The sequence below is a fragment of the Macaca thibetana genome, chromosome 8 (genome assembly GCF_024542745.1).
Source record: "Macaca thibetana thibetana isolate TM-01 chromosome 8, ASM2454274v1, whole genome shotgun sequence".
Lineage (NCBI taxonomy): Eukaryota > Metazoa > Chordata > Mammalia > Primates > Cercopithecidae > Macaca > Macaca thibetana.
The window spans coordinates 48,475,919-48,496,488 of record NC_065585.1 but is presented as its reverse complement, the minus strand read 5'-3'; the positions used below and the strand labels follow the sequence as shown (position 1 = coordinate 48,496,488).

General features: G+C 41.1%; 1 protein-coding gene across 33 annotated transcripts in view; it reads right to left on the bottom strand.

Moving 5' to 3' along the window:
• LOC126960839 (cytochrome b-c1 complex subunit 7) overlaps positions 1–20,570 on the bottom strand; it is a 1,171,628-nt gene that overhangs the window by 393,632 nt on the left and 757,426 nt on the right. The window contains exon 1 of one of the 33 annotated variants that reach the window (XM_050800607.1): positions 6,076–6,079. The exons of the other annotated variants lie outside the window; for them this stretch is intronic. The gene's annotated coding sequence lies outside the window, so the exon portion shown is untranslated. Of the gene's footprint in view, positions 1–6,075; positions 6,080–20,570 lie in introns of those variants that run through there. 33 annotated transcript variants of the gene reach the window in all.

Here is a 20,570-nt window from a genome sequence, read left to right as displayed (position 1 = left end):
AGTTCCCACCTATGAGTGAGAACATGCGGTATTTGGTTTTCTGTTCTTGTGATAGTTTGCTAAGAATGATGGTTTCCAGCTGCATCCATGTCCCTACAAAGGACACAAACTCATCCTTTTTTATGGCTGCATAGTATTCCATGGTGTATATGTGCCACATTTTCTTAATCCAGTCTGTCACTGATGGATATTTGGGTTGATTCCAAGTCTTTGCTATTGTGAATAGTGCCGCAATAAACATACGTGTGCATGTGTCTTTATAGCAGCATAATTTATAATCCTTTCGGGATATACCCAGTAATGGGATGGCTGGGTCATATGGTACATCTAGTTCTAGATCCTTGAGGAATCACCATACTGTTTTCCATAATGGTTGAACTAGTTTACAATCCCACCAACAGTGCAAAAGTGTTCCTATTTCTCCACATCCTCTCCAGCACCTGCTGTTTCCTGACTTTTTAATGATCGCCGTTCTAACTGGTGTGAGATGGTATCTCATTGTGGTTTTGATTTGCATTTCTCTGATGGCCAGTGATGATGAGCATTTTTTCATGTGTCTGTTGGTTGTATGAATGTCTTCTTTTGAGAAATGTCTGTTCATATCCTTTGCCCACTTTTTGATGGGGTTGTTTGTTTTTTTCTTGTAAATTTGTTTGAGTTCTTTGTAGGTTCTGGATATTAGCCCTTTGTCAGCTGAGTAGATTGCAAAAATTTTCTCCCATTCTGTAGGTTGCCTGTTCACTCTGATGGTAGTTTCTTTTGCTGTGCAGAAGCTCTTTAGTTTAATTAGATCCCATTTGTCAATTTGGCTTTTGTTGCCGTTGCTTTTGGTGTTTTAGACATGAAGTCCTTGCCCATGCCTATGTCCTGAATGGTACTACCTAGGTTTTCTTCTAGGGTTTTTATGGTATTAGGTCTAACATTTAAGTCTCTAATCCATCTTGAATTAATTTTCGTATAAGGAGTAAGGAAAGGATCCAGTTTCAGCTTTCTACTTATGGCTAGCCAATTTTCCCAGCACCATTTATTAAATAGGGAATCCTTTCCCCATTTCTTGTTTCTCTCAGGTTTGTCAAAGATCAGATGGCTGTAGATGTGTGGTATTATTTCTGAGGACTCTGTTCTGTTCCATTGGTCTATATCTCTGTTTTGGTACCAGTACCATGCTGTTTTGGTTACTGTAGCCTTGTAGTATAGTTTGAAGTCAGGTAGCATGATGCCTCCAGCTTTGTTCTTTTGACTTAGGATTGTCTTGGCAATGCGGGCTCTTTTTTGGTTCCATATGAACTTTAAAGCAGTTTTTTCCAATTCTGTGAAGAAACTCATTGGTAGCTTGATGGGGATGGCATTGAATCTATAAATAACCTTGGGCAGTATGGCCATTTTCACGATATTGATTCTTCCTATCCATGAGCATGGTATGTTCTTCCATTTGTTTGTGTCCTCTTTTATTTCACTGAGCAGTGGTTTGTAGTTCTCCTTGAAGAGGTCCTTTACATCCCTTGTAAGTTGGATTCCTAGGTATTTGATTCTCTTTGAAGCAATTGTGAATGGAAGTTCATTCATGATTTGGCTCTCTGTTTGTCTGTTACTGGTGTATAAGAATGCTTGTGATTTTTGCACATTAATTTTGTATCCTGAGACTTTGCTGAAGTTGCTTATCAGCTTAAGGAGATTTTGGGCTGAGACAATGGGGTTTTCTAAATATACAATCATGTCATCTGCAAAGAGGGACAATTTGACTTCTTCTTTTCCTAACTGAATACCTTTGATTTCTTTCTCTTGCCTGATTGCCCTAGCCAGAACTTCCAACACTATGTTGAATAGGAGTGGTGAGAGAGGGCATCCCTGTCTTGTGCCAGTTTTCAAAGGGAATTTTTCCAGTTTTGGCCCATTCAGTATGATATTGGCTGTGGGTTTGTCATAAATAGCTCTTATTATTTTGAGGTATGTTCCATCAATACCGAATTTATTGAGCGTTTTTAGCATGAAGGGCTGTTGAATTTTGTCAAAAGCCTTTTCTGCATCTATTGAGATAATCATGTGGTTCTTGTCTTTGGTTCTGTTTATATGCTGGATTATGTTTATTGATTTGCGAATGTTGAACCAGCCTTGCATCCCAGGGATGAAGCCCACTTGATCATGGTGGATAAGCTTTTTGATGTGCTGCTGAATCCGGTTTGCCAGTATTTTATTGAGGATTTTTGCATTGATGTTCATCAGGGATATTGGTCTAAAATTCTCTTTTTTTGTTGTGTCTCTGCCAGGCTTTGGTATCAGGATGATGTTGGCCTCATAAAATGAGTTAGGGAGGATTCCCTCTTTTTCTATTGATTGGAATAGTTTCAGAAGGAGTGGTACCAGCTCCTCCTTGTACCTCTGGTAGAATTCAGTTGTGAATCCATCTGGTCCTGGACTTTTTTTCGTTGGTAGGCTATTAATTATTGCCTCAATTTCAGAGCCTGCTATTGGTCTATTCAGGGATTCAACTTCTTCCTGGTTTAGTCTTGGAAGAGTGTAAGTGTCCAGGAAATTATCCATTTCTTCTAGATTTTCTAGTTTATTTGCGTAGAGGTGTTTATAGTATTCTCTGATGGTAGTTTGTATTTCTGTGGGGTCGGTGGTGATATCCCCTTTATCATTTTTTATTGCGTTTATTTGATTCTTCTCTCTTTTCTTCTTTATTAGTCTTGCTAGCGGTCTGTCAATTTTGTTGATCTTTTCCAAAAACCAACTCCTGGATTCATTGATTTTTTGGAGGGATTTTTGTGTCTCTATCTCCTTCAGTTCTGCTCTGATCTTAGTTATTTCTTGCCTTCTGCTAGCTTTTGAATGTGTTTGCTCTTGCTTCTCTAGTTCTTTTAATTGTGATGTTAGAGTGTCGATTTTAGATCTTTCCTGCTTTCTCTTGTGGGCATTTAGTGCTATAAATTTCCCTCTACACACTGCTTTAAATGTGTCCCAGAGATTCTGGTATGTTGTATCTTTGTTCTCATTGGTTTCAAAGAACATCTTTATTTCTGCCTTCATTTCGTTATGTACCCAGTAGTCATTCAGGAGCAGGTTGTTCAGTTTTCATGTAGTTGAGCGGTTTTGATTGAGTTTCTTAGTCCTGAGTTCTAGTTTGATTGCACTGTGGTCTGAGAGACAGTTTGTTATAATTTCTGTTTTTGTACATTTGCTGAGGAGTGCTTTATTTCCAATTATGTGGTCAATTTTGGAATAAGTGTGATGTGGTGCTGAGAAGAATGTATATTCTGTTGATTTGGGGTGGAGAGTTCTATAGATGTCTATTAGGTCTGCTTGCTGCAGAGATGAGTTCAATTCCTGGATATCCTTGTTAACTTTCTGTCTTGTTGATCTGTCTAATGTTGACAGTGGGGTGTTGAAGTCTCCCATTATTATTGTATGGGAGTCTAAGTCTCTTTGTAAGTCTCTAAGGACTTGCTTTATGAATCTGGGTGCTCCTGTATTGGGTGCATATATATTTAGGATAGTTAGCTCTTCCTGTTGAATTGATCCCTTTACCATTATGTAATGGCCTTCTTTGTCTCTTTTGATCTTTGATGGTTTAAAGTCTGTTTTATCAGAGACTAGTATTGCAACCCCTGCATTTTTTTTGTTCTCCATTTGCTTGGTAGATCTTCCTCCATCCCTTTATTTTGAGCCTATGTATGTCTCTGCATGTGAGATGGTTCTCCTGAATACAGCAGACTGATGGGTCTTGACTCTTTATCCAGTTTGCCAGTCTGTGTCTTTTAATTGGAGCATTCAGTCCATTTACATTTAAGGTTAATATTGTTATGTGTGAACTTGATCCTGCCATTATGATATTAACTGGTTATTTTGCTCGTTAGTTGATGCAGTTTCTTCCTAGCCTCGATGGTCTTTACAATTTGGCATGTTTTTGCAATGGCTGGTACCGGTTGTTCCTTTCTATGTTTAGTGCTTCCTTCAGGGTCTCTTGTAAGGCAGGCCTGGTGGTGACAAAATCTTTAAGCATTTGCTTATCTGTAAAGGATTTTATTTCTCCTTCACTTATGAAACTTAGTTTGGCAGGATATGAAATTCTGGGTTTAAAATTCTTTTCTTTAAGATTGTTGAATATTGGCCCCCACTCTCTTCTGGCTTGTAGAGTTTCTGCCGAGAGATCTGCTGTTAGTCTGATGGGCTTCCCTTTGTGGGTAACCCGACCTTTCTCTCTGGCTGCCCTTAACATTTTTTCCTTCATTTCAACTTTGGTGAATCTGGCAATTATGTGTCTTGGAGTTGCTCTTCTCGAGGAGTATCTTTGTGGTGTTGTCTGTATTTCCTGGATTTGAATGTTGGCCTGCCCTACTAGGTTGGGGAAGTTCTCCTGGATGATATCCTGAAGAGTGTTTTCCAACTTGGTTCCATTTTCCCCCTCACTTTCAGGCACCCCAATCAGACGTAGATTTGGTCTTTTTACATAATCCCATACTTCTTGCAGGCTTTGTTCATTTCTTTTTCTTCTTTTTTCTTTTGGTTTCTCTTCTCGCGTCATTTCGTTCATTTGATCCTCAATCGCTGATACTCTTTCTTCCAGTTGATCGAGTCGGTTACTGAAGCTTGTGCATTTGTCACGTATTTCTCGTGTCATGGTTTTCATCTCTGTCATTTCGTTTATGACCTTCTCTGCATTAATTACTCCAGCTATCAATTCTTCCACTCTTTTTTCAAGATTTTTAGTTTCTTTGCGCTGGCTACGTAATTCCTCCTTTAGCTCTGAGAAGTTTGATGGACTGAAGCCTTCTTCTCTCATCTCGTCAAAGTCATTCTCCGTCCAGCTTTGATCTGTTGCTGGCGATGAGCTGCGCTCCTTTGCCGGGGGAGATGCGCTCTTATTTTTTGCATTTCCAGCTTTTCTGCCCTGCTTTTTCCCCATCTTTGTGGTTTTATCTGCCACTGGTCTTTGATGATGGCGACGTACTGATGGGGTTTTGGTGTAGGTGTCCTTCCTGTTTGATAGTTTTCCTTCTAACAGTCAGGACCCTCAGCTGTAGGTCTGTTGGAGATTGCTTGAGGTCCACTCCAGACCCTGTTTGCCTGGGTGTCAGCAGCAGAGGCTGCAGAAGATAGAATATTGCTGAACAGCGAGTGTACCTGTCTGATTCTTACTTTGGAAGCTTCCTCTCAGGGGTGTACTCCACCCTGTGAGGTGTGGGGTGTCAGACTGCCCCTAGTGGGGAATGTCTCCCAGTTAGGCTACTCAGGGGTCAGGGACCCCCTTGAGCAGGCAGTCTGTCCCTTCTCAGATCTCAACCTCCGTGTTGGGAGATCCACTGCTCTCTTCAAAGCTGTCAGAGTCATTTGCGTCTGCAGTGGTTTCTGCTGCTTTGTTGTTGTTGTTGTTGTTGTTTAGCTGGGCCCTGTCCCCAGAGGTGGAGTCTATAGAGACAGGCAGGTTTCCTTGAGCTGCTGTGAGCTCCACCCAGTTCTAGCTTCCCAGTGGCTTTGTTTATCTACTTAAGCCTCAGCAATGGCGGGCGCCCCTCCCCCAGCCTCGCAGTTAGATTGCAGACTGCTGTGCTAGCAATGAGGGAGGCTCTGTGGGCGTGGGACCCTCCCGGCCAGGTGTGGGATATAATCTCCTGGTGTGCCCGTTTGCTTAAAGCGCAGTATTGGGGTGGGAGTTACCTGATTTTCCAGGTGTTGTGTGTCTCAGTTCCCCTGGCTAGGAAAAGGGATTCCCTTCTCCCTTGCGCTTCCCAGGTGAGGTGATGCCTCGCCCTGCTTCAGCTCTCTCTGGTCAGGCTGCAGCAGCTGACCAGCACCGATTGTCTGGCACTCCCTAGTGAGATGAACCCAGTACCTCAGTTGAAAATGCAGAAATCACCGGTCTTCTGTGTCGCTCGTGCTGGGAGTTGGAGACTGGAGCTGTTTCTATTTGGCCATCTTGCTCCGCCCCCTAATAGAAATGACTTTTTCAAGTATGCTTTGTGACTAGGTTTGGCTATGAAATTATGTTTTGTCCAATCAGGAGTAAGCAGAAGTAATGCATGCAACTCCCAGGTCATATTTTTTAAAGAATCTCCCTGCTTTCACTTCTTCTGTCCCCCATACCATATATTGGAATGTGGAGATATGGTGCTGGGGTCCATCTTCCACCATGTGATAAGAACCACACTCTAGCAGCCTGTCTCAACTGGGGTTCCTGTAAGAGAATTAAACCTTCCAGAAAGTGATTTAAGTAATTCTTATCTACACGATTCCAAGGATGGTATAAAGTTATACTATTCTAGATGCATAGAGGAAAAGTTAATTTATAATTATAATGGAGGCCTTAAAGCATTAAAGCTTAATTCTTTCAAGAAAATTACACTGGAAAAGGCTTATTGAGAACGTAGGAGCAGGAAGATAGGAGGAAAGTGGAATTGTGCAGTAATGTGGGACTCAAAAGGCTTGAGTTTCAAAGAGCTGTAAGATGTTGGGCAGGTTGGGTTCAATCTGAAAAGATAAATAAGAGCGCTCTGGTTATTGTCTCTGGCACAATTTTTCGGCTAAGACGGGCCATTTGGACAGAGCAGCAGCTGCAGACCCGGGGAGAACAAACTCTTAAGCGATGCCAGGGGGCGCTTCTCCCATGTGCCTCCTGCCCAGTGTTGTCCCTGACCCTTCTGAGTTAAATATCCTTCTAATCCATGAACCAAAAATTCAGACTGCCATGGAATCAAATGCTTGTGGAAAAGAACTGCCAGATCAAATACATATTAGCAAATGGCTGGTCTTTCTTATGGGAGACACATCTTTTCCCCAAAGGCAAATAGCTGTAGCCGCCAGCAGAGTGGGTGTTAATAGATATCTTGGGGGAAATGCTACTTCTGAGACCTATTGGATTTTTGTTTCTCTCCAATATGGTAAATTTGCAGCATCACAATCCAACCACTGATCTCCCTTCCATAGTTCTTACTAATAGAGACAGGACACACTAGATGTAGCTAGCAGTCAGAGGGTCTACAAAGCCCCTACATCACATACAATTCTTATAATCTCTTATAAGATGGGGAGGTACCAAAATAGATTTTTATGAATGAGAAAAGTGATGGCCAGAACATTTTAAATAACTTGGAGAAAGTCACAGTGCTATTAAGTGATAGTCTGTGTGACTCCACAGCTAATACTCTTTCTATTACACCATGCAGTCTCTAAGTACTGGATAAAAATGGTCTCTATGGTAGATTAAATTCTTGTCCCTGAGTTTTCACCACTCCCTCTAATCCACACTCTTTACAAGTGAGTTTGTAGTTTGTCCCACTAAAGGCACAATGGACTTCCCTGCCTATTGACTGTGGACTCAGCTACATGACTTGCTTTAGCCAATGAATGTGGGTGGAAGTTACTATGTACCTACTCTGAGTATGCTTTGTGACTAGGTTTGGCTATGAAATTATGTTTTGGCCAATCGGTAGTAAGCAGAAGTAATGCATGCAACTCCCAGGTCATATTTTTTAAAGACTTATTTTTTAGGACTTAAGGGGAACCCCAATTTCTGCTGCCCTCTGGGGCTTCTGCCATTGCCATGAGAAAAGCATGCCCTGGATAGTCACTTGCTCAAAAAGGATGAGAAGGCCCCTTAGGTATCTGCTTTCCCTTTAGCTTGGGCCCCAGAATGAACATACATGGAAAAGACCCAAGCCCAGCCTACAGGAAGGAACTGAGACCAGACAGACCTGAAGACTGAAGCAGAACAGCCCAGCCAAGTCCAGTCTAGATAAATCCTGGCCAACATGCAGACATGTAAGCAAGAATAAATAAGTATTGTTTTAAGACACTGAGTTTTTGGGGTGGTTTGTTATATACCAACAGCTGGTTGAGATCATCTCTGAAAAATTTTTAGCCACTGTGGAAATATATTGCACTGTCCTGAAATTGGAGGAGAGATAATACTATTCTGCTTATAATTCTTAAGTGGCTCCCTATAAGACTTCTTTGTGATAGTCTGTACCCTAAATGATCTCTAAACTTTCTTGGACCTGAAACCTGCCTGATAGTCCACTTCATCTTCTCCTCTGCATATCCATTACTTTAAGCCCTACATGGGTCGTGCTGTTTTACACCTCCAGGTCTTTTTGTACTCAATTCTGTCTTCCTAGAATGTCTTGTCACCTTCTCTGTCTAATTAATTCTAATCATTCCTCAAGATGAAGCTGAAACATCTCCTCCAGGAAACTTTCTCTGCCCTCCATTGTGACTTAGATGTCCCCTTAGATGTGCTTCCCTAGACTCTAGCCCTTATCACACCATATTAAAACCAAATACTTGAAATTCTGGATTTATTTTGAAGGTACAGCCAGCATTATTGGTTGATGCCTTGGATGTAGGTGTGAGAGAGAGGAGTCAAAATGTTACCATAGTTTTTGGTCTGGGCATCTAGAAGGTTGGAGTTGCCAACAGATATGAAGAAGGCTGCAGGTGAGACATATTTGGACATGTTAAGTTGGAGGAGATGCCTATTAGATATCTGTTTTAATTTGTTTATTGTTACTATCACAGAATACCTGAGGCTTGTTAACTTACCAAGAGGTTTACTTGGCTCATAATTCTGGTGGTTGGAAGATGCAAGATTGCACAACTGCATCTGGTGAGGGCCTCAGGCTGTTCCAACTCAGGGCAGAAAGCGTAAGAGGAGCAAATGTATGCAAAAAGATCACATGGTGAGAGAAGAAGCGAAAGTGCTGAACTGAGGAAGCTTTTTTAATAACTGGCTCTCTCAGGAACGAGTCCATTCCTAAGAGCAAGAACTCACTCACCCCAGAGGGCGTTAATCTATCCATGGGAGATCTGCCCCTATGACCAAAACACCTCCCACTAGTCTCCACCTGGCAACACTGCCATGTTGGGGATCAAATTTCAACAAGAGTTTCAGAGGAGACAAACTATATTCAAACCATAACAATATCCAAGTGGAGAAATGAAGTCAGCAGTTGGATATACAAGCCTAGAGATAGGATGGAGAAGAATACATGAACTCGTTCAAGGTATTAATACATCATAAATGCTCTGTGAATGGCTTGCAAGCCCTAAAAATCTGGTGGATTTTTATTTTCCTTATTTTAAAATGCAAACTAGATACTTCCCAAATGCCAATCAACGGTAGAATGGATAAATAAATGGTGGTATATGTGTACAATGTAGTAATACTGTGTAGCAATGAGAATGAATGAACCACAGGTGTGCACGATAATATGAGTGAATCTCTCAAATATATTTTTAAAATAATAAAATTTTTACAGCCAATCACAGCGGCCTCAGACTGTAATTCCAGCTACTTGGAGGCTGAAGTAGCAGGATCACTTTAGTCCAGAAGTTTGAAACCAACCTGGGCAACAGAGTGAGACCCTGTCTCAAAAAAATTTTTAAAAACTTTTTTTTTCTTTTTTTTTTTTAAGAGACAGAGCCTTTCTCTGATGCCAAGGCTAGAATACAGTGGCGTGATCATAGCTCACTGCAGCCTCCAACTCCTGGGATCAAGGGCTCCTCCTGTCTTAGCCTTCTAAGTAGCTGGGACTACAGGTGTGCACCACCATACACAGCTAACTTTTTCCTTTTTCTTTTTGGTAGAGATGGGATTTCACTATGTTGCCCAGGCTGGTCTCAAACTCCTGACTTCAAATGATCCTCCTACTTTGGCCCCCCAAAGTGCTGAAATTATAGGCATGAGCTACTGTGCTTGGCTTAATTTTTTAAAATTGTAGTAAAAGACATGTAACAAAATTTACCATCTTAACCATTTTGAAGTGTGTAGTGTAGTAAAGCATATTCTATTGTTGTGCAGTGGAACTCCAAATCTTTTTCATCTTGTAAAACTGAAACTCTATACCCATTATATAAGAAGTCTTCATTTCCTACTTCCTCCAACCCTAGGCACCCTCATTTTGTTTCTATGAATTTAATTACTTTAGATAGCTCATATAAGTGGAATCATACAGTATTTGTCTTTTTGTGACTGGCTTATTTTACTTTCCATAATGTCTTCAATGTTTAGTGCCATCACCTTGATAGTGTCCTCTTGATAGTGAGTGAGTTCTCATGAGATCTGGTCATGTAAAAGTGTGTGGTACCTTTCTCCCAGTCTCTTGCTCCTGATTTTGCCACGTGATGTGCCTGCTCCCCCTTTGACTTCTGCCTTGATTGGAACCTTCCTGAGGCTTCCCCAGAAGCAGAAGCTGCTATGCTTTCTGTACAGCCTACAGAACCATGAACCAATTAAACCCTTTTCTTTGTAAATTACCCAATCTCAGGTATTTTTATTTATAGCAATGTGAGAACAAACTAATATATGTAGCACATGATAGGATTTCCTTCCTTTTCAAGTTTGCATAATATTGAGGTATAATATGTATATGCTACAATTTGTTCATTCATCCATAGGTGAAATGTCCATTTGGGTTGCTTCCTTCTGCTGGCTATTGTGAACAGTGTTATTATGAACACAGGTGTGAAAATGTCTCTGAGATTCTGCTTTCAATTATTTTGCATATACACCCAGAAATGGGGTTGCTGGATCATATGGTAATTATATTTTTCACATTATGAGGAATTGCCATACTGTTTTCCATAGTGCTATACCATTTCCTTGCCGACACTTGTTATTTTCTGTTGTTTTTTTTTTTTCAATGAAGCCATCATCATGAGTGTGAGGTACATCTTATTGTGGTTTCGATTTGCATTTCTCTAATGATTACTGATGTTGAACATCTTTTCATATGCTTGTTATCTATTTGCATATCGTTTTTGGAAAAATGTCTATTCCAGTCTTTTGCCCATTTTTTTGTTTTTAATTTAAAAACATTTTAATTTTAAAAAGATAGGGTCTTGCTGTTTTTCCTAGGGTGGACACAAACTCCTAGACTCAAGTGATTCTCCTACCTCAGCCTTTCTCCCAAATAGCTGGGGATAACAATGTGAGCTAGTTTTTGTGTTATTTGTTTTTTTGTTTGTTTGTTTTTTGCTGTTGAGTTGTAGGAGTTCTTTATATATTCTGGACATTAACCACTTATTGGATATAGAATTTACACATACCTTCTCTTATTCTGCAGGGAGAAATTTTTACTCTGTTGGTTGTGTCCTTTGATGTATAGAAGTTTTTAAGTTTGATATGGTCCCGTAGGTCTATTATTGCTTTTGTTGCCTATGCTTTTAGTGTAATATTCAAGAAATTATTGCCAAACCCAGTGTCATGAAGCTTTTCTCTAGTGCTTTTTTATCCTAGGAGTTTTATAGTTTTAGGCCTTATATTTAGGTCTTTAATCCATTTTGAGTTAATTTTCCTATATGGTATAATAATGTCAGAGTCTGACCTCATTTCTTACATGTGGACATCTAGTTTTCTCACGTCATTTGTTGAAGACATTGTCCTTTCCCCACTGAGTAGTCTTGGTATCCTTGTCGAAGATCATTTGACCATATATGTGAGGGTTTATTTCAGAGCTCTCTATTTTATTCTGTTGGTCTATATTTCTGTCATTATGCCATCGAACGTATTTTTGAATAAATGAATCCAGACACTAAATGACACTGTATGATTCAATTTATGTAAAATTTAAAAATATTTAAATCTAACCGATGGTATTAGAAATCAGGCTGAGGGATAGCCTTGTGGGTGTAGGTGGTGACTAAAAGGCAGTATGAGGGGGACTTTGGGGGGCACTTGTACTATTCTGTTTCTTGATCTGCATGCTAATTATATGAGTGTGTTAACTTCATGAAAATACACAAATATAGTCATGTACTACATAATGATGTTTCAGTCAACAACAGACCACATATGGATGGTCAACCTCTAAGATTATAATGGAGCTGGAAAATTCCTAATGCCTAGTGACACTGCAGTCATCATATTACTCAAATGTTTGTGGTGACCCAGGTGTAAGCAAACCTATTGCACTGCCAGTCATATAAAAGCATGGCACACACAATTATGTGTAATACATAATTTTGATAGTAATAGTAAAAGACTATGTTACCGGTTTATGTATTTACTATACTAAACTTTTTATCATTATTTTAGAGTGCACTCCTTCTACTTATAAAAAAAAAAAAAACAGCCTCAGGCAAGTCCTTCAGGAGGTATTACAGAAGAAGGCATTGTTATCATAGGAGATGACAGTTCCATGCATATTATTGCCCCTGAGGACTTTCCAGTGGGACAAGACGTAGAGGTAGAAGGCGTGATATGGATGATCCTGACCCCGCATGGGTCAAAAAATGTTAGCTATTATTAACATTTATTGAGTAGCTACCATATGCCAAGCTTGCTAGTAACTTTTATAAGGTTAATTAAATCTAATCCTTGAAGTAGGTTTTGTTATTTCCCATTTTATAGATAAGGAAATGAATGTTCAGAGAGGTTATGTGATTTGCCCATGGTGACACAGCTAATAAATGGCAGAGCCAGAGTTTAACTTCTAAGTTGTCTACTGGTTTTCAAATGTTTTGGCTAATATACTTCTTCGCACATTCTTGTAATGTTAAAAAAAAACCAATAAAATTTCCAACATCTTATAAATATTGACATTTCAACATAAAACTGTTACATCTCTCTTCTAAATGTATCTAATGGAATTTAGATTCTGCAATAACCAGATATTCCCCATGGTACGCTTAAAAAATACCTGAAAAAAACTCTTTAATTGTCAGAAATTTTATGCTGTTCCTTTTCTTCCATAAATGTTGTTTTTCTATTCCAGTGCTCTCCATTCTGGGTTTTAGCTCCTCAGTTTTTATGCTTCACAATATTTTGTTGATTGCCCCATCACAGTTCTCCACAACAAAAAAATACACATTAAAATTTAATTAAAAAAATTTTTTGTCCGGGTCCTGAATGGTAAAATTTTTTGCTGAATTGAATTATCATTACCATTACTAGTATTATATGATTTATTATAACACTATAAATATATTACATATTTAATAAGTAAGTATTGAATGCAAAAAGTAATATATTGAAGGTGAGTCTTCCTGAGGTAGATGAGGGTCACGGGACCTGATGGAACTTAGATTAAAGGAATTATCGAAGTGTCCCTTGGCTTGACACATCTTTTCTTCCTCCAGACAATGCACCTCAGAGAGAGAGAGGATGTGTGAGAAGAATTCTTTCTTTTGAGAAGTGGAAGAAAGGTAATCATGAAAGGTACCTTTTAGGCAAATTTATTTTGGAAAGAGGTAATACGGCATTTGAGGTTCTGGATCCTGAAACTGGTTCTTTACAACTGTCTCTGTCTGGCTGCCCCTTGGAAAGTTCTTGAGCACTATGATGACCAACATCCCTCTTTAATGCCTCTCATCTCCCTGTTATTCTCTATCTCAGTTTCAATGGTAAATTATTGGTCATCCCAGTGAGTACTCCTTGTCATTCCCCTTCTCATTCCCCAGGTGAAATACATTCAGATTTGAAGATGACTCTTGAAAACCAAGGAGTGCCTATGTCCTATTTCTTTTTTTCTATTAAGATTTTAAAATATTCATTGCATACCCACTATGCACCACACACTATATTAGGTACTTTGATATATATCTCATTATCAAAATTATCACGTGAGATATTTATTATACCCTCCCCCTTTTAAAACATTTTTAAAAATCCTGAAAACCTAGAAGGTTTAATTAACTAGCGATGGCTAATAAGTGGCTGAACCAGAGCCCAAACCTGGGTCTCCCTGTTTCTAAAGCCTTTTTTTGTTTGTTTGTTTGTTTTGAGATGGAGTCTTGCTCTGTCTTCCAGGCTGGAGTGCAGTGGCGCGATCTCAGCTCACTGCAAGCTCTGCCTTCCAGGTTCACACTATTCTCCTGCCTCAGCCTCCCAAGTCGCTGGGACTACCACGCCCGGCTAGTTTTTTGTATTTTTTAGTAGAGATGGGGTTTCACCGTGTTTGCCAGGATGGTCTCCATCTTCTGACCTCATGATCAGCCCACCTCGGCCTCCCAAAGTGCTGGGATTACAGGCGTGAGCCTCCTGGCCTAATTTATTTTTTCTAGATGGAGTGCTCTGTCGCCCAGGCTAGAGTGCATGGTGTAATCTTGGCTCACATCAACCTCTGCCTCCCGGGTTCAAGCAATTCTCCTGCCTCAGCCTCCTGAGCAGCTGGGACTACAGGCGTGCACCACCAAGCCCAGCTAATTTTTTTTTTTTGTATTTTTAGTAGAGATGGGGTTTCACCATGTTGGCCAGGATGGTCTCAATCTCTTGACCTCATGATCCACCTGCCTTGGCCTCCCACAGTGCTAGGATTACATGCGTGAGCCATTGCACCTGGCCCTTTTTTTTTTTTTGAGACAGGATCTCACTCTGTCATCCAGGCTGGAGTGCAGTGGTGTGATCTCAGGTCACTGCAGCCTTGACTTCCTGGGCTCAGGTAATCCTCCCACTTCAGCCTTCCAAGTAGCTGGGATTACAGGCATGCACCACTGTGGTGCCCTGGAGACCCAGGACTAGACCTGAATTTCAGGAATAGGCTTTTCTTGAAATCTAGGTCTAGTCCCTGGGTCTCCAGGGCAGGTACTGCCTTGCATTGGTGTCCTTTCCTGGGGCAGGAGGTCCCACCTCATGAAACTTGGGTTGTGGCTCAGGCCTCCTCACTGCCAGACTGCTCTTTTGCCTATCAGGGTCCCTTTAACAGCTGTTTGTACTTTCTAATAATCCTGGTTCTGTTCACCAGCATCTCTTTCCTGGGTGACTGCACAGTGCCAGTCTATTCAGTGATGGCAGCCAGAGCGATTTCTCCAAACACTAAATTAAATGCACTGGATGTAAGCCAGTCCAATGTTTTCTATACGGATAAAGCCCTAACTTCGAAACAAAATTGATACAGCCCTGTTTTCAAATGCACACTTCAGCCCTACTAAACTTTCTTCTCCTTCCTTGTCCACACTGCAACTTCTCTCATCTTACCTATTGTTGCCCTACACACGTCTCCACCTTTCAGAATCATTTTTGATTCATGCTTCAGATCTCAGATCTCTGAAAAGTTGCCTGGGTTTTGTGCACCACTCTCTGCCCTGCTAACTTTGATGCCCTTCCAGTGGTGTGCTGGAGCCAGCTGGTACGGGCTCTCGAAGCCGACTGTGCATATCACTTCCCAGCTCCAGTGTTGCATGACATCACTTTGGCATCTTGAAATTGGCCATGATGGAAGTATTGATAGCATGGAAATCAACAAATGGTACAAATGAGAGTTTTATTTAAAAAACCAACAACTTGTTGATAAGCATTTACTAGCACACCACCATGCCCCTTTTATATTTTCATAATGCTCTGAGCACTGTATATTTCTTCATTTGTTCAGTGAATATTTACTGTGTATTATGTGCCAGGCACTGCCCTCTGTACTGAGGATATAAATGTGGGCAAATAATATCGCTCTTGCCATAATGGAGCTTAGAGTTAAAAGGGGGAGACTGCCCTTAGTCAAGTAAGTAAATAAATAAATAAATAAAATATTCAGTGATAATTATGTTAAGAACTAAAAATGCTTTCAAAATGTATAATAGGGTATTTGACCTGTCTAGGAAGGTTTTCCTGAGCTAAAATCTGAAGGATAATTTTGAGTTGAGGAAGGAACAAGGTGAAGGAACAGCATTCCAGGCCGAGGGAACTACATGTGCTATGGTTGGAGGGAGCATGCCTCCTAGGAGCAAGGAAATAAGACAAGTTTGGCGAGAAGGGAGTCAGAGAGTTTGGTGTGAGATGCAGCTGAAGAGTTAACCAGGAAGCAGGCCATGCAGAGTTTTGTAGGCCCTACTAAGGAGTTTTGTCCTATCCTAAAAGCAGTGAAGTGTTATTTTTTTTTTTTTTCTTTTCTTCAACCTTTAAGTTCAGGGGTACCCATTACTGGGTATATACCCCAAAGAATATAAACCATTCTATTATAAAGACACATGCACACATATGTTCATTGCAGCACTATTCACAATAGCAAAGACATGGAATCAACCCAAATGTCCATCAATGATAGACCAGATAAAGAATATGTGGTACATATATAAAAGCTTCCTTTAGGAGCTCTTGAAAGGCAGGCCTGGTGGTGATGAATTCCCTTAGCATATGTTTGTCTGAAAAGGAACTTATTTCTCCTTCACTTATGAAGCTTAGTTTGGCTGGATATAAAATTCTGTGCTGAGAATTCTTTTCTTTAAGAATGTTGAATATTGGCCCCCAATCTCTTCTGGCTTGTAGGGTTTCCACTGACAGGTCCACTATTAGTCTGATGGGTTTTGCTTTGTAAGTAACTTGGCCTTTCTTTCTGAGTGCCCTTAACATTTTTTCTTTCATTTAGGCCTTGGAAAATCTGATGATTAGGTGTCTTTGGATTGATCTTCTTGTGGAGTATCTTACTGGGGTTCTCTGGATTTCCTAAATTTGAATGTTGGCCTGTCTTGCTAGGTTGGAGAAGTTCTCCTGGATGATATCCTGAAGTATGTTTTTCAACTTGGTTTCATCCCCCTTGTCTCTTTCAGGTACCCCAATCAGTTGTAGGTTCAGTCTTTTTACATCATTCCATATTCTTGGATGTTTTGTGTCAGGCCTCTGAGCCCAAGCTAAACCGTCACATCCCCTGTGACTTGCATGTATACGCCCAGATGGCCTGAAGTAACTGAAGAATCACAAATGAAGTGCAAATGCCCTGCCTCGCCTTAACTGATGACATTTCACCACAACAGAAGTGAAAATGGCTGGTCCTTGCCTTAAGCGATAATATTATCTTGTGATATTCCTTTTCCTGGCTCATCCTGGCTCAAAAAGCTCCCCCACTGAGCACCTGGTGACCCCTACTCCTGCCCGCCAGAGAACAACCCCTCTTTGACTGTAATTTTCCTTTACCTACCCAAATCCTATAAAACGGCCCCACCCTTATCTCCCTTCGCTGACTCTCTTTTCAGACTCAGCCCGCCTGCACCCAGGTGATTAAAAAGCTTTATTGCTCACACAAAGCCTGTTTGGTGGTCTCTTCACATGGACGCGCATGACATTTTGTTCATTCTTTTTTATTATTTTTTGCTCTATTCTTGTCTGCTGGTCCTATTTCAGAAAGATAGTCTTCAAGCTCTGAGATTCTTTCCTCCACTTGGTCTATTCTGCTATTGATATTTGTGATTGCATTGTGAAGTTCTCGTGTTTTTCAGCTTCATCAGGTCAGTTATATTCCTTTTTCACCTATTCTGGCTATCTGGCTATCAGCTCCAGTATTGTTTTATTATGATTCTTAGCTTCTTTGCATTGGGTTACAACATACTCCTTTAGCTCAACAAAGTTCGTTGTTACCCACCTTCTGAAGCATACTTCTGTCAGTTCAGCCATGTCAGTCTCAGTCCAGTTCTGTGCCCTTGCTGGGGAGGTCTTATGGTCATTTGCAGGAGAAAAGGCACTCTGGCTTTTTGAGTTTTCGGCATGTTTGCGTTAATTCTTTCTCATCTTTGTGGGCTTATCTACCTTTAATCTTTGAGGTTGTTGACTTTGAGGTTTTTGTGGGGTCTTTTTTGTTGATGTTGTTGTTTCTTTGTTTTTCTTTGTTTTCCTGACTGTTTCTTTGTTTTTCTCTTAACAGTCAGGCCACTTGACTGCTGCAATTTGCTGGAGATCTGCTCCAGACCCCAGTTGCCTCACTTCTTCCTGTATCTGGAGGTATAACTAGTGAAGGCCACGAAACAGCAAAGATGGCAGCCAGCTTCTTCCTCTGGAAGCTTCATCTCAGGTGGTTTCTGATCTGTTGCCAGCCCTCATACACCTGTAGGAGGTGGCTAGAGACTCCTACTGGGAGGTTTCACCCAGTCAGGAGGAACGGGATTAGGGACCCACCCAAAGAAGTAGTCTGGCTGCTTTTTGTAGAGCAGGTGTGCTACACTGGGAGTCGGGGTGAGCAGGGCCCTTATAGTCTGGACCACCTGTATTCTCCACAGCTGGCAGGCTGGAGCATCTGAGTCCACTGAACCATAAAGATGGTGGTTGTCCCTCTTCAAGGCAACCTGTCCCAGGAGATATCAAAGCTCTATCCGTAGAGCCCTCATTGGAGTGACTGAAGCCCCTGCAGGGAGGACCCACCCATGAGGAATGGATTGGGGTCCCACTTAAAGAAGCAGTCTGGCTGCAATTTGGCAAGGCAGCTGTGCTACATTGTGGGGGACCCTTCCTTGTGTGGTCCATCTGTATTATCCACAGCTGGCAGGCTGGAATGGCTGAGTCAACTGAACTGCTGAGATAATGGCTTCCCCTCCCTCCAGGACCTCTGTGCCAGGGAGAGAACAGAGTTCTGTTCATAAAACAATTGCTGGAGGGGCTTAAGGGGGTCCTCTCCAGTGAGGAGGAGTGACTTGGGGTCCCACTTACAGAAGGAGTCTGGCTGCTTTTTGGTAGGGCAGGTGTGGTTCATTGTAGCAGAGGGAACCCTTCCTAGTTCTGACCGTCTGTATTCTGCACAGCCAGGAGGCTGCAGCAGCTGAGTCGACTGAACTACAGAGATGGCGGCTGCCCCTCCCCCTGGGAACTCAAACCTGTCTCAGGCAAACTCCCACCCGCTGCCATTGGCTGTCTGGAATTCCAAGCTGGTGGTCTTAACTTGTGGGGCATCATGTAAGTAGGGCCTGAAGAATGGCATTGCTTGGCTCCCTGGATTCAGCCACCTTCCTAGAGATGGATTTCCTGCCTTGCTGGTGATTGTGGCCGGAGTATGTAAAACTTCTGGGCCTCTTTGTATGTGCCTGAGTGGCTGCTCTGCCAAGACAACACACAGCTCTCTGTATCAGACTCAAGGCTCTGGTGGTGTGGACTCATGAGGGGGTCTCTTGATCCGCAGGTTGCAAAGATTCATGGGAGACGCATGGTTTCCTGGGTTGCACAATCACTCACCACTTCCCTTGGCTGAGGGTGGAGGTGCCTTTGATTCTGTGCTGCTCCAGGGTGGGCTCCCCACCCTGCCCAACTTTTCTTCATTTTCCATGGGCCAGTGGTTTTCCTAGTCAGTCCCAATGCGAGAACTTGGATATTTCAGTTGAAGATACTGAATTCACTTGCCCCTTTTCATTCCTCTCTGTGAATGCTGCGGGCAGAGGCTTCTAATTGACCATAATGGATTGATCTCCCCGCAGTGAAGTGTTTTAAGAGGAAGAACACGTGGTATCGTGGAAAATCAGCATATAGCATCGTGGCTCAGAAATAAGACTCTGCAGCCAGGCAGGTTGTTTGGTTTGGAATTCTGGTCCTGCAACTTACCGGTAACCTCTCTGTGCCTTAGTTTCCTCACAGTTTAAACAGGGATAAAATAATATCTACTTTATAGGTCTATTTGCGAGGTTTTAAAATTCTTGGAATAGTACCTGGCTTATTATACATGCTACAGAAGTGCTTATTCAATTAAATAAATAAAATCATCTTTGGTAAGATAACTCTGAACATTGTATGGTTTAGTAGAGGATGCTGACAAGAATAAATAATTAAAACATATTATGAAGTAAGCATAAAAGGTAGTGGTAACGCAAAGATGAGAATGAGCTCTGCTTTCTGTGATTAGTGTGAGCAGACAAATGTCACTGTACTCAGAAGCTTAAAGCCTAGTGAGGGAAGCTGACATGAATGAAAACCAATGGGAAAAAATGTTAGAGTAGAGGTATAAGCAAGAGTGATTAATTTCAACTTGAAAGCAAATGGGGGAGGTTTCACAGAGAGGGGCCCAGCATATTGGTTGATTGCTTGGGCTCCAGAATCAGGCCAGCTCAGTTTAATGCTGACTTTGTACCTCACTGGTTTTCTGACTTGACATCTCTAATCCTCCATCTCCTTATCTGTAAAGTGGGGATAAATAATAATGATCATAATTTGTAGCTCATAGGACAAATAAGAATTCACAGTTAATGCATTGAAAATCTTAGCACAAGGCACTCAATAAATGTGAAGCTTTTATTATTATTACGAGTTGAAACTTGAGTGGGAAAGAACTTTGTTGGCATTAAACATGAGAAAAGGCCCAGAAGTTGAAAAGCATTTGACATAACGAACAGCAAGTCAGCGCCACTTAAACTGTAGTCACCACCGCCAGTCAATGAACAGCTTTTTACTGGTCCATGAACAGGTAAGTATAGAAATTGTGAGTAAACATTTAGAAATAAAAAAAACAACAGCCAAAAATTGAAAAACTAATTTTATGCTTTTTGGGATACTCGTTGTACACTTGTAATAAAAACTGTGCTTGTAGTTTTTGTCTCTTATCTGTTAGCTGGTTTTGAATTGTGTTTTACAGAAATAATGGTCCATGTCAGATTGGAAATAATAAAAACTTTTCCTTTACCGTTGATGGTTGGAGAAAAAAGTAATTCAGTGGGGTTTGATATGGCATCCGAGAGATAATTCTGGAAAGGTGGGTCAGGGCCATGTTTATGAGGACCCTCCAATGCTTCACAGAGTTCACACTTTTTTCGGTGGGCAACAGGGCTAGTAAGGTTTAGAGGGATTGTTAACCGAAGGTGAGTGGACTTTCCACATTTTGTGTTTTTTGGTTTTTTTTTCCCCCAGCGAGCATGTGCTTTTTCTTTCTTTTCTTTTTAAATTAAAAGTTCTGTTT